The 15,116-nt window shown below is 34.5% G+C and overlaps 1 protein-coding gene across 11 annotated transcripts in view; it reads right to left on the reverse strand.

Moving 5' to 3' along the window:
* Positions 1-15,116, reverse strand: part of LOC143224773 (somatostatin receptor type 5-like) — a 76,926-nt gene that overhangs the window by 47,136 nt on the left and 14,674 nt on the right. For 7 of the 11 annotated variants that reach the window (XM_076453058.1, XM_076453052.1, XM_076453057.1 and 4 more), the window contains one exon: positions 12,788-12,872. The exons of the other annotated variants lie outside the window; for them this stretch is intronic. The gene's annotated coding sequence lies outside the window, so the exon portion shown is untranslated. The remainder of the gene's footprint in view (positions 1-12,787; positions 12,873-15,116) is intronic. 11 annotated transcript variants of the gene reach the window in all.

The following is a 15,116-nucleotide window of genomic DNA, read 5'->3' on the forward strand; positions in this document are numbered from 1 at the left end:
CAAAATGACACGTGATTAATTATATGGGGCTATTCAGATTTTGTACGAGTTCCGTGACTGCTCATTGGTTAGTGAGCCATACTGACTGTCAAGGAATTCTATACCTCGGGTACCATTAAAAACAATACAAAATAAAACAATAATTTGCTTTTCCCACTTTTAGACAGTCGAAGTACTATTAGATTCACTGAACTAAACCTGATCAACGCCCCAAGTTACGTCTTTTTGGAATCAGTTAATGGAGTTGACTCACGTCAAAGTTAGTTACCCTTCGACACTTTCCATAACAACAAAAGCTAATAGTTGGCTCTGAGCAACAAAATAAATCAACAGGAAACAGTAGAAACGGGAACTCTGAAAATAATTACAAACAATTATGTCAAAGGTTCTGTTTAAAATATGATAAAGCGGTAGAACATTCTAACTTCAAGAACACAGTATAGGAGACTTATCATTAAAGTATAAATCACGTAAATCTTTTGAAGAATTGGCAATCAATGTTAATAACAATAAGGTAGTAGTAATTTGAGAAGATAGATGAAAATAAAAGGATGAATATTATGTTGTTGGATCAGTGTTACAACAACAGACAAGTCAATGTTCGTTTTATGAACCTAAAACGCACTTAAATAACATGGCTTTGTTAGAATCGTTCAAAATAATTAATTAGGAAAATACGACTTCCCACGAATGATGGACGAAACGAGATGCTTGTTTGTTTTAGAATTAAGCACAAAGTTACACAATTAGTTATCTGTGCTCTGCCCGTAACGGGTATCGAAACCAGGTTTCTAGCGATTTGAGTTCGTTGTGTCACTGGGGGGATAGTTGAAGGAATTAATTACATACATTCTATAAAAACCTACGTAGTTAGGGTGCATACGTAAAGCATTATAAAGTTCAAAAGAAATAAAATACAAGCTTACTAAAGAAATAAAATACAAGCTTACTGTTAAACACTTACGAGTGAAGTTTTGAAAGATTATGAAACGTTCAGAGTATATGAATTAGAAATCTTAAAGAAATTACTTTTATAATTCATCTACTTGTTTGGTGGTAAAACTCAAAATTACACAGTGATCTGAATGTGCTGTACCTACCGCAGGGATCAAACACCGAATCTCAGCTTTCCCAGGGAAGGGGGCGTTTATGCTTTTCCAATGAGCCAAGAAAATGAATACGATATTTATAGATGACAAGGTATTGGGAGAAAACTGGTAATATTTGTTTGTTTTGAATTTCACGCAAGACTACTCGAGGGCTATCTGCTCTAGTCGTCCCTAATATAGCAGTGTAAAACAAGAGGAGATGTAGCTAGTCATCACCACCCACCGCCAACTCTTAAGCTACTCTTTTACCAACGAATAGCAGGATTGGTCGTAATTTTATAACGCCTCATAGCTGAAAGGACGAGCATGTTTGGTGCGACCGAGACTCAAACCTGCAACTCTCGGATTACGAGTCTAGTGCCTTAACCACCTGGCCAAAACAGTTCGGGAAAAAAGAAACTACTATCCTTTTCGTAAGATATGTTCGTCGGTATTGTTATTAATATATAAAATAAATGATATAGAATCAGTAAAATATCTGGTGAACAGTTTCAATGGAAAAATATTTCAAATTTAGAAAGAAATAGATCCATGTAACAGAACCGAATATTCTGTGTAACATAAGTAAAGGTAGTTTATACGAAACAATTATTTTATGTTATTCAATCGATACAAATATTCACCGAGTTTTTGTTTGGTTCCATGTTTCTTTGCGTCTAGCAGAGAAATATAATGGGCTGTTGGTTTCTCGCTCATAACAAGTAACCACACCGGCTCTTTATAATGGGCTGTTGGTTCCTCGCTCATAACAAGTAACAACACCGGCTCTTTATAATGGGCTGTTGGTTCCTCGCTCATAACAACTAACCACACCGGCTCTTTATAATGGGCTGTTGGTTCCTCGCTCATAACAAGTAACAACACCGGCTCTTTATAATGGGCTGTTGGTTCCTCGTTCATAACAAGTAACCACACAGGCTCTTTAACATGATAAGAATTACCCCCGAGCCACTGAGCCTGAGACCAGAACGAATTTAAAACTCAATTATCAAACAATCGAAATTCCTGCTTTTAAGTTAATATTTTTGTTTCCGAAAGTAAAACTGTCGATTATCGAATGAAGTAATCTCGATCACTTAATAACAACGAAGATAATCACAATATTATTATTGTAATTTTCTGAGAAAGTTGAAGTTTTATTACCTTAAACTTAAGGGAAAATTCCTAATTATTATTCTAACATTAATAACTTCAACTATTTAATATTAATCTGTAGCCATTTAGCTTTAAGCTACCTAAGCTGATCCTAAATCCATAAATCCACAAGTAAATTAAATAACCCAGCGAAAAGAGCGGTACCTGGTGAAGAAAAGTTAAAGTGAAGTAACATTAATAATGATTATATGAAAACGGAGACCGCAATGTTTACTTCTATTAAGCACAGAACTTGTGTTCGTTCGTAGTATCTAAAACAAATTTTGAGCGTTATAAGCCCTCAGACGTACCACTAAGTAACCGGGAACAACGCTGTTCCTATGACTATACGTTAATAAATAGAAGATATTGAGATTATAAGCTGTAATAATTAACAGTAATAGTTATTAATGGAGGTAGCACCGGTTCGTCATATATCTATAGTATCTTCCCTGTATAACAGCATGGTAAAATCAAGGTATATATAGCTGTAGTATCTTCCCTGTATAATAACAAGGTAATATCAAGGTATATATAGCTGTAGTATCTTCTCTGTATAACAGCAAGGTAATATCAAGGTATATATAGCTGTAGTATCTTCTCTGTATAACAGCAAGGTAATATCAAGGTATATATAGCTGTAGGTATCTTCTATGTATAACAGCAAGGTAATACCAAGGTATATATAGCTGTGGTATCTTCTCTGTATAACAGCAAGGTAATATCAAGGTATATATATAGCTGTGGTATCTTCTATGTATAACAGCAAGGTAATACCAAGGTATATATAGCTGTAGTATCTTCTATGTATAAAAACAAGGTAATACCAACGTATATATAGCTGTGGTATCTATCTCTGTATAACAGCAAGGTAATATCAAGGTATATATATAGTATCTTCTATGTATAACAGCAAGGTAGTATAGCTGTAGTATCTTCTGTATAACAGCAAGGTAATATCAAGGTATATATAGCTGTGGTATCTTCTATGTATAACAGCAAGGTAAATCAAGGTATATATATAGCTGTGGTATCTTCACCAAGAATATATAGCTGTGGTATCTTCTCAAGGTAACAGCAAGGTAATATCAAGGTATATATATAGCTGTGGTATCTTCTATGTATAACAGCAAGGTAATACCAAGGTATATATAGCTGTAGTATCTTCTATGTATAAAAACAAGGTAATACCAAGGTATATATAGCTGTGGTATCTTCTCTGTATAACAGCAAGGTAATATCAAGGTATATATATAGCTGTGGTATCTTCTATGTATAACAGCAAGGTAATATCAAGGTATATATAGCTGTAGTATCTTCTCTGTATAACAGCAAGGTAATATCAAGGTATATATAGCTGTAGTATCTTCTATGTATAACAGCAAGGTAATACCAAGGAATATATAGCTGTGGTATCTTCTCTGTATAATAGCAAGGTAATATCAAGGTATATATATAGCTGTGGTATCTTCTATGTATAACAGCAAGGTAATATCAAGGTATATATAGCTGTAGTATCTTCTCTGTATAACAGCAAGGTAATATCAAGGTATATATAGCTGTGGTATCTTCTATGTATAACAGCAAGGTAATACCAAGGTATATATAGCTGTAGTATCTTCTCTGTATAAAAACAAGGTAATATCAAGGTATATATAGCTGTAGTATCTTCTCTGTATAACAGCAAGGTAAAACAAGGTATATATAGCTGTAGTATCTTACCTGTATAACATCAAGGTAATATCAAAGTATGTATAGCTGTATTATCTTCTCTGTATAACAACAAGGTAATATCAAGGTATATATAGCTGTAGTATCTTCCTGTGTAACATCAAGGTAATATCAAGGTATAAACTATTGAACAAAGTTTCAGATCTCAGAAGTAAAGAAAGTCAACAGATTGTTTTGTCCAGCTGTTCAAACTTCAATAAGACGTTGCTAGAGTTTTGTGACAAGCAACTAAAGGGTATGTCTGTGTAGCCGTCTTATTTTAAAGTGAAGGAAGAGCAGTACAACTTTAATTAAAATAAAGTACAAAGCAACGTTTCGACCTTCTGAGGTTACGAGTATTTATAGAAATATTTCTTTTATTGTATTTGTGATGTATTAAAAAACAAACATTCAGCTTGCATTGCTTCGTGTGTGAAATTTATCTGAACGGTTATGTTAGTCATTCTTAATTATGGAATATAGATTAGATGGAAACTAGGTAGCCAGGCCCGGCATGGCCAAGCGTGTTAAGATGTGCGACTTGTAATCTGAGGGTCTCAGGTTTGCATCCCGGTCGCGCCAAACATGCTCGTTCTTTCAGCCGTAGGGGCGTTATAACGTGACGGTCAATCCCACTATTCGTTGGTAAAAGAGTCGCTTAAGAGTTGGCGGTGGGTGGTGATGACTAGCTGCCTTCCCTTTAGTCTTACACTGCTAAATTAGGGACGGTTAGCACAGATAGCTCTCGAGTAGCTTTGTGCGAAATTCCAAAAACAAACAAACAAACAAACAAACTAGGTAGCCAGCGACACCCACCAACACGAGAAAGGGATTTTCGTGTGGCTCTTCGAAAAACACGACTATGCGAAACAGATTATTGTATCTCAAAATTCGCTGAGAATATTTCTCTATGAAATTCCTAACCATTGCTATTAGAATTTTATCATATACAGACCTTGACTTATTCCATGTTCTCCTGCACAGTTTCATACACGTTTAAGCAGGCAGTAAACAGAACTATTATCCTAGCTTATGGTATATATTTATTCTCTCATATTAGTACGAACCGAGACAATTATCCTGGTATATAAGACGTTCGTACTCTCGTGTTTCAAGTATACTTTAGGCAGTGTAGACGTGGTAAAGTTTATAGACATGTTGGGAAGCCGAAATTTAAGGAGGGAAAAATATTTGTCTCTCTGTTTCCATTATACGCGTAAAGCTACGCAAAAAAACAACCTACGCTCTTCGTCTCTAACGTGGATCTGACAGACTAGAAGGAAAGCAGTCAGACAACGCCGCCAGTTCTGGTTGAACCCGATGATTTGATGCAACGGGAAGGATTGAGATCAGTTAATATTTTCTGTTTACTGCAGTGTTCATTCACGCGCATAACGACAGCTTGGAAGAGTTTCTTTTTGTCGCTGTTGTATTTTTTTAAACTGCATACGAATCAAGCATTAAATTATGTTTGTCATTACAGAGCTGTCATGGATAAAATACAAAAAGATAAATGAGTATTTCGTATATACATCATGCATCCTTTAACATTAAAATCAGGAGTTAATTCATATATACGTGTTTCAGTTCCAATCTTCCGAATCGGCCTGTTCACAGGATTATCAGTACTAGTAACATTTTTTTCGGTTTCCGTAGTGAGGCTGTGTAAGAAGAGAGAAATAAAACAAAAACCTATCGACTTGTCTCATCCAAAAACGTCAAGTTTTATTAGTTTCCATAGAAACGTGATGTTGCACTTTTCAAATATTTGAAGTACTCTTCGCATACATTACTACGTCAGTGACACCCACTGATCGATTTAACTGTAAACAACGCTAATGTTTCCAAGTGACAGAAAAAGACGACAACAATAAAACGAAAGAGGAGATATCCTTGTAAAACATTTAACGTAACAATAATGTCAAGACATTTATATCATACAAAACGAAAAGAACTCAGGCTTCGATTAAGGTTTCAACGATAAGAAATCCTTCACATACGCTTTCAGAACAGAAAAAAGAATTCTTGACAGATTCTGCTTGTAGCTATTTTAGAGCTATCGGCGCTAGCTATTCCTAATTCTTAAACGCTAGAATAGAGGAATTATTTTTTTATATTTTTTAAATATAAATAACTAACATAAGACACATAAATATAAATAACTAACAGAAGACACATAAATATAAATAACTATCATTAGACACATAAATATAAATAACTATCATTAGATAAATAAATATAAATAACTAGCATAAGACACATTACGATATTTTCAACTGTTTTTCTCTTCTTTTTAGAAGTTTTGTTATTCAGTAATACATGGTATTTTGCTATGTGATGAATTGTTTGTTCGTTTGTTTTCTTATAGCATAGCCACATTTGGTTTATCTGCTGTGACCACTGTGGGAAAACAAAATACAAATTGTAGCTTTGGAAGTTTGTAGACTCACTTACTGCTGTCCAATCAGGGTACATTGTGACGGATTAAGATATAAAACTTTCAGTTTAGTGAAAGCAGAACCAATAAAACTCTTGACCATAAATAACTATCGTGTCTTGGATTAGGTTTGTTTTGAATTTCACGCAAAGCTACACGAGGGCTATTTGCGCTAGTCGTCCTTAATTTAGCAGTGTAAGACTAGAGAGAAGGCAGCTACACCATTGTGCAAATTAATTGAAACAAGACGGAAAACTACGATTTTTTTCAATTTTTTGCGTTTTATTTCTGAGAATCCAAACATTACTCACAAATTAATACATGATATGACCGCCTTTATGTTTCGGAAGATCATTAATCCGCTTTGGCATCGAGTCCACGAGTTGACTGCAATCTTTACTAATTTTTGGATCGCGGTACTACACCTTAATTATGGCCTCAATTAGCTTATCTTTCCAAGTACAGTCTTTTCCCCGAAGTCTTTCTTTACAAATCGCCCAAAGATTTTCAATAGGACTTAAGTCCGGAGAGTTTCCAGGCCAGTCCAGCACCTTTATTTGCGTTGTAGTTATAAAATTGTTCACAAGTTTAGATGTGTGGCACGGAGCCAAATCTTGCTGAAAATTGCCAGATCTATCTGGAAACCTCTTTTTCAATTCTGGAACGACTCTTCTCTGCAAAACTTCGATGTACTGTGGTCCTCGCATCATACCTTCTACGATATGTAAGCCTCCGACGCCATAGTAGCTGAAAAATCCCCAAAACATCTTCTTCAAGGGATGTTTTATGAACTGATTGATGTGAGATTCTCGAAGTTTCTCACTCGGAGATCTGAGAACATGCAGACTTCTTTGACCCTGTACGAAGAAATGAGTCTCGTCACTGAATAACAGCTTTTTCCATTGTTCTTGCATCCAGTTCTTGTATTTCAGACTCATTGATACCGTTTTTTTCATTGAGTTGGTAAGAAGTTGTTTTTTGACTGGTCTCCTTGCCCTTCTAACGCAATTTCAAATGACGTAATATTTCTCAAAATTTCGTCATATATCCCAAAAATAGATCGACCGTACTGCAAAACACAGCTAATGACGCCGTTTGTGTGAAAAAATGACTATTAAAGGAAATCACTTGGTCCAGCGAGCCTACACCGGCCGCCATGCTGAAAATATTGTAAAATGACCATTTGTTTCAATTAATTTGCACAAGAGTGTGGTCATCACCAGCTACCGCCAACTCTTGGGCTACTCTTTCACAGACGAATAGTGGGGTTGACCGTCACATTGTCACCCCCTATGGTTGAAAGGGTGAGCATGTTTGATGTGACAGAAATTCGAACCCATAACTCTCAGATTACGAGTCGAGAGCCTTAACCACTTAGCCATGCCGAGCCCGTTGTATTGGGTATAAGCGTTTCGGTGTTGAAAACTGGGAACTCTAAAACTGAAGTTTACTCTGTAACCTATAAGCGATGTATAAAGTTATTGTAGAAATCTGAATGATTTGTCCCCACCCCGATGAGCACGAATCTTATGGATATCTATATCAGAAATATCAATACCTATATCTATTCCTAAGTTCCAGCAAATGCAGTTAATGAGGACTTCAGACTATTTCAAAATGAAATATCAAAGTATCATTAGCTCTTCATTTCGAAACTATGGTCTTAAGAAAAGGGTTTAAATAAACTTAAAACTATTAACTTCGTTTCTCAACTATCTTGCTTAAAACCAGGTTCAATTTTTGTTCCAGGACTCATTTTAACATAAAACTGGATGTTACCAGTAAAGGTCATTAAAAATATTTCTAGTAATATAACCACTGTTTTTTTACCCTATGGTTGGTTCACTTTTTTAAAGAAATAGCCATGAGCTGATTTTACTTTTGTGCTTAAAATATAAAACAATAATTTGTGTCTGTTCGTATCTACAAACTTTTAGGTTTTTTCAATGTCTAGCGAGGTCAGTTACAGAGTTCATCCCGAAGTGTTCTGTTTCAAAGCCATTTACTTTTTACTTGTAGAGAATACCTTTGAAACATTTTTGATCATAACTTCATAATTACAGTAATTCTCAGTATGGGCCTGTAAAAAATGGCGGCCACATATTACGTGTTACGCATCATATTATCGAATTTCTCCTAACAATATAAGATCTAAGAGACATTTATGAAGAAAAACAAACACAACCTAATTTCGGTTTTGAAGTTTTAAAAAAAACTATTACGACTTTTAGATTAGTCAAAAACTGCTTTAAGTAAAAGCTGAATGTTTCACTGATTATTCTGATTCTTTCGTCAGAAAAACCAGCTTACTAATATTTGCAATTGTTGTGATGTCAGGGACACCAAACTGTTGCATTTCAACTTGTGTACTGCAAAACCTGTAGAGCTTTTTTTACTAATTTCAACACATAATGACCATTAAGACAATTTTTACACCACGTTGAAGATGGCCCTTTTATAACGATTGCCATTCATTAAATCATATTGTTTGAAGAAGATGGATCTCAATAAATAAAAACGTTTTAATGTGGATAATTTATGGATGACAATACCAAAAAAATACAGAACCAATGTTAAGATAAATACACAAAACCACACAAAGGTTCCTACATAAGTAGTCACCCCATAAATGTTAAAAGCTTATGTAAATTAGCCATTGTAAGACTTTATAGCATTATTCTGTTTAATGCATTTCGTTCAAACATGAATTCAAGCAAAGAAAATAAATTTAATATTTAGATGTATATAAATGTGTTTTTTTTAAATATTTGATTCCTTATAAGAACTTTTTTTAACGGTTTTCAGTATTCATGTCTGCCTTGTTTCTGTACATACTGGATCCCTGCATCATTCTTTTGTTTGTTACTTGTGGAATAGGGTTTTTTCAAAACCATTCTGATCCAATTTTACTTGTTTGTTTGTAGTTCAGTACAAAGCTACCTTAGCTATTTGTGTTCTACACACCACGGGTATCGAAACCCAGTTTCTAACGTTTGAGTCCCCAAACATTCCTCCATGTCACCATTTGTTTCAATTAATTTGCACAAGAGTGTTGCACAATTTGGGCTACTCTTTCACCGACGAATAGTGGTATTGACCGTCACATTATAACCCCTATGGTTGAAAGGAGGCTTTATTCAGTTTCCCGATGTGAATCATAAACGCAGTTTCAATGACTGTTTTAGAAGATTCTTTTCTATTCTGAGAAAGAACGTATGTAGTTTTATCTGAAAGAAATAAACACTGTAGTTTATCTGGAAGAAATAAAGACTGACCATGGTCATCTCGTATTTATAACTCATATACTTCAGTCTTATTATTGTAAGCCTAAGGGCTTACAATGTTAAAATCTAAGTGAGATTCCCAGAAGTTGATTCAGCAGATTGTCCAATGTGGTTTTGCTCTAAAACAAACAAATATGCTACTTATCGCGTCATTATCTGTTTCCTTCTATTACACTATTTTATATTTAATTACATTTTTATTCATTAATTAGTTACAGATTAATTATATTATTTACTTTATTTAATCATACTTTAGAAGTCAATCTTTCAGTCACTAGGCATCCAGTTCCTCATCTTCAGTGAATACAGTTCTTTATTGTTATTCAAACTTTAACCTCACCACAACAAATCACTGTATCTGTACCTCCAAAAAAAGAGTCCCTCTAACTTCTAGTTATTGAGAAGATCAGATAAGTGTACGATAATTATTTTTAACTTACCACCTATATAGAGGATCGAATCGGTTATATTTTTTGTTTGTTTTTTTTTTAATTTCGCACAAAGCTACTCGAGGGCTATTTGTGCTAGCCGTCCCTAATTTAGCAGTGTAAGACTAGAGGGAAAGCAGCTAGTCATCATCACCCACCGCCAACTCTTGGGCTACTCTTTTACCAACGAATAGTGGGATTGACCGTCACATTATAACGCCCACACGGCTGAAAGGGCGAGGATGTTTGGCGCGATGGGGATGCGAACCCGCGACCCTCAGATTACGAGTCGCACGCCTTAACACGCTTGGCCATGCCGGGCCTCGGTTATATTAAGAGTGATTTTCGATATGTAAGTCATTATGTCATATGACAACCATAAGTGACGTGAAACCTCAGGATTGTTTTAATATTGTTCTAAATTACGTAGGTGATGATGTTACCAAACATATATTGAATTTGGATAGAATACATAACAACCCTCTGTGATGAAAAACATTCATAAAAATCAGGTTAGATCAGGAATTTACAACTTCAAAAACGGTTACATCTCTCATATGTAATATCATTAGAAAACTAATATGTATCGATTTGAGGCACCAGGATTACCGAAAAATATTCTTCCAACAAGTCGTACCTTATGTGTAGTAAACAAATCGCGATGTTTTGTTACAGGTGAGAAGCCGATAACACTAGTACAATATTTAGTCTAAAAATCAGCACACCTAATCTCGACAACAGCACATAACATAATCAAAACGGATATCGATCTGAAGACAACACACGTCACTTCCGCTACACAACAACTTTATTCAACCGTCTCTTGTTTTACCTCCTGGAGAATAAAACGGGTATTTATGCTTTTCACGTGAAGTCAAACTGATCACTTAATCTACATACGTTTGTGCCACGTGACTATTGAAAAGAACGTTGGGAAATCACCGGCCTTTACGCTACATGGATTATGGAAATGCCTTGTCCACTAGATGGATTACAGAAATGGCTTGTACTCTAAACTGATTATGGAAATACGAAATCCTAAAGAGAAGAAAGGTGTGTTTTTTACAAGAATATTTTATTATGGAGACTTTTGCAAAAGAAACTGTGGAACAAGAGTATAGTTAAGGTGTGCAGTCTTCGAGTATAGCATGATTAAAGATGACGTCATGGACTGTATCGACGTGGTGAGGCATAAAACGTATATCGTATTCAGTCTATCTATATTTATGTGCATGTGTGAGTAGCGTGATTAGCTGGACTATGAATCCGAGGTTCCTTGAGTTGCGCCCTATTACCATAATGAATTAAGCTCACTCTGCGTACTGCAGCTATGAATCCGTTATAAGAGCAACAGTCAAATCTTATTATTGGCTTAGAGTAGCTTAAAGGTTAGTTGGTCTTCAGTAGCTGTTTTCGCTTTATTTTATCTCTACAAAAGAAGAGTATACAGCCTTCGACCAGCTTTGCACAAAATTCAACAAATTATGAAATCTCAATTTTGTATATCGAAGATCGGTAATATGCTTTACTTGTTTCTTCTATTATTATCAAAAATTATCTTCATAAAATGTAGTCAACTGAAACAAATGCAACCTTACTTACAAACTATCATATTTAATTTCTCACAATAAAATGTTTTAAGATAAAACAAACCAACATGTTTTAGAAACTAATTCATTCGAAACGTGTATTTTTTGTATATCACAATGAACCAAAAGTGAGCTGTCTGTAGACGATATGATAACCATAAAAACAAAATTAATTTATCCAGATAGAGTAGTTCTATTACTATCTGTCCATTACGATTTCAAAGGGGGCCGTGAAACCTTATAAGTGCAGTGAATGTTGTTATAACAAACCTAAAGTAAAGACGTAGCGTTAGATCACCTAAAGTAGAGCCAAGCGCATAACATTTATCATGAAACAAAAATATCGATTATATTTAAACGTAAATTATTTCCTAATTAAGCTATTTTGTTACATCACCAAAGTTTATTATAAAAACAAACCTATTTAATCAACCGAGACTCTAAATTAAAAAAGAGCAACATATATATTTCCAGTTTAATTGTGTATACATAAGCTTTTATACTTCCAGTACATACAATAACAACAAAATTAGTGTATATCTTTTGTTGCTAAGCAACATGAAATAAAAGCTATTGTTACCGAAAAGCGTTATATTTTCTACGTATTAGAAGCTGTTAATATAACTGGTTTTCACCTGTATTTATTCCATAGATACGCCACGAATTCATTTCATGAATGATCGTTATTTTGATTGGCTCACAAAGGAATTTACCGCCATCTGTCTCGTTGTCAATCAAGCTTGGTTTCGCAAAATTTATTTATTTATTTCAGTTAGTTATGGAATGTGACGTTAGGGTACACAAGACTAGGGTGGTTATACTTGCTCTAACATTATGGAATGTGACGTTAGGGTATACAAAGACTAGGGTGGTTCTACTTGCTCTTACATTTTTGATGATCTTGTGTGTGTGTTTTCGTATAGTAAAGCCACATCGCGCTATCTGCTGAGTCCATCCAGGGAAATCGAACCCCAAATTTTAGTGTTGTAAATCAGTAGACTTACCGCTGTACTAGCGAGGGGCTTGGTGATCTTTACATTAGTGCTGTGTAAGTAACTATTATCATATAACAAAAAATATTTATGACTCTACTTACTGAAATAATTATATTTGTTTCCTTTCAGTTCCACTTGGTGTTAACTTGTCTTGAGACGACTTATCACCTTTTGATATGAACTGCTCTGCAAATTGAAAATCAACAAATTGTACAAAACTGCAAGGGCAGAGAATTAGACATAGTCTGGAAAAATTATTAAAAGATCGAAACTACACGTGTTTAAAGTCATTAAAAATAATAAGTGTGTTTGTGATAGAACCAAGGGTATTTTTATAGCCCTCATTAATATCATTATAGGACCAGTTTTGAAAAAAAAACACATTTGTTTGTGGGTAACAGTTTGAAATTTATATGTGTGTGTGTTTTCTTAAAGCAAAGCAACATCAGGCTATCTGCGGAGCCTACCAATGGGACTCGAACCCCTGAGTTTAGAGTTATAAATCTGCAGCCATACCGCTGTACTAGCGGGTGGCGCTAATATAAATTTGCACATGTATAAATAATTAAGAGAATGAAAAAATATGTTTTTTTCGAATCACATTTTACGTTTGGTTTCTGTTACGTAAAGATAGTTTTAACGAATAATTTTAATATTTGTTTCAATAATATTTACATACGTCTTTTAACAGTCAGGGTTCATTATTCCGATTAGATGTTATTATATATCGAATTCAGTGAATTGTACTTCAACCTTGGTCTATTGTTGTTCTTTTCAGTACAAGTTAAATGACACTCATGTTAACGAGTTATGATCTTCTCAAATCAAACCTTATTTTATATATTTTGAATTTTCAGTTAAAGCCATTTTTTCTTTAATTGCACGTATTTTTATTGCTACAACACTTGCCTAGGTTCTTTAAAGAAAATACACTTATGCCGAAGTAAATCAGCGCCTTCCAGTCATGTTCAGTAATTGTATTAAAGAAGGAAGTAACTGACAAACAGTTCGATTCTGAAGACAGTGCAGGCTTAGTGTTCAAACAATGCAAAAGTTTGTCGTTTTTATTTTTTTATTATTACTTCTTTTTAAGTGGGTTGAACATATATTTCACTGTTCGTCTGTAATGACAAGAAGTAGGCGTCCTGACATGACAACCACTCACAGAGGTCTGTCGTCTCAGAATAGATATAACAATTATTTGATTCAAAGATAAGGTTTGATTGAGTCAATTGAAAATAAGTCTGATTAGTTGAAAAACATTTTTGTTCTGCATTTATATGTTCAGAAGTACTTATCCACAAAACCTTAACTGTTAGGCTTAGCCTCTGATGGTTTGATAAAACCAGTAAGTTTTTGGTACTGTGGTTACATATTGTTTTACAATTAGGCTTAACAGTGTCCAAGTTGTAATTATGTATCGATTTTTTTTAAATTCTTCATCGAAGTATCAGCTACACATATGGGAATATTCCTTATAATGTAAGCTATCTATTCTTATAAGAGATCGTATTCACGTTATTCGACTTTTTAATATTCGTTTTTTGGCTCTTTGTAGCTTTTTTTCACCTTAAGGGAAACGTTTATAATAGTATTTCAACCACACTATGTCCGTCACATCCACAGTCTAACAATCAGAGCTCACCAAGTCGGATGTGATGCAACAAACACAAGTGTGGCTGCAGATGTATTTGTATAAGATATTTGTTAGAATAGTTATTGTTATGGTGTGAACTTCTTTTACCGATGAAACGAATTGTGGTTAATTATATTTGTCATAACAATAATAGAGTTAAACATTTGTTATTGTTAAAATGTTGCGTCATTTACTGTGTCTGTAAAACTGTATTCCAACCACACTATGTCAGCGAGATTCATTAACTTATTCTGGACTTATAACAGTAAAAATTGGATTTCGATAATCGGCAGTGAATAAGTCGGAAATAATGTCGTTGTGAATAACATTAGACGCTTTCCTGCTCAGTTTGCGTGGTTGAAATTAAGTACAGAACTGCACAATGGGTCATCTGTGCTCTGGCCACCACGGGTATTGAAACCCAGTTTCTAGGGTTGTAAGTCTGCAGACACGTAGCTGTGCGATTTGAGGTTTTTAGCTCTTCTGTTTATAAAATATTACTTATTCGTGTAAATATTGCATTTATTAAACAATAACATGATACACAAATTGTATGTATAATGAATTTCCATTAGAACCTTGTGATTAAGGAACCGACACAGTAACAATAACACACTAACAAATTAGCACTAGAAGGAGGTAAGCACTATGGACAATAATACACTGGTTTGTGGTCTTTTTCTCGAGAGAAGTCCAATTTTCTTGTAACGAAACTTTCGACATTCGTTATTAGATGATAAATTTAATTTAGATTTGTTGTCCATCTTTGACCTTTCAACGATAGATTTGCTGTC

Source organism: Tachypleus tridentatus, chromosome 9, assembly GCF_004210375.1.
Source record: "Tachypleus tridentatus isolate NWPU-2018 chromosome 9, ASM421037v1, whole genome shotgun sequence".
Lineage (NCBI taxonomy): Eukaryota > Metazoa > Arthropoda > Merostomata > Xiphosura > Limulidae > Tachypleus > Tachypleus tridentatus.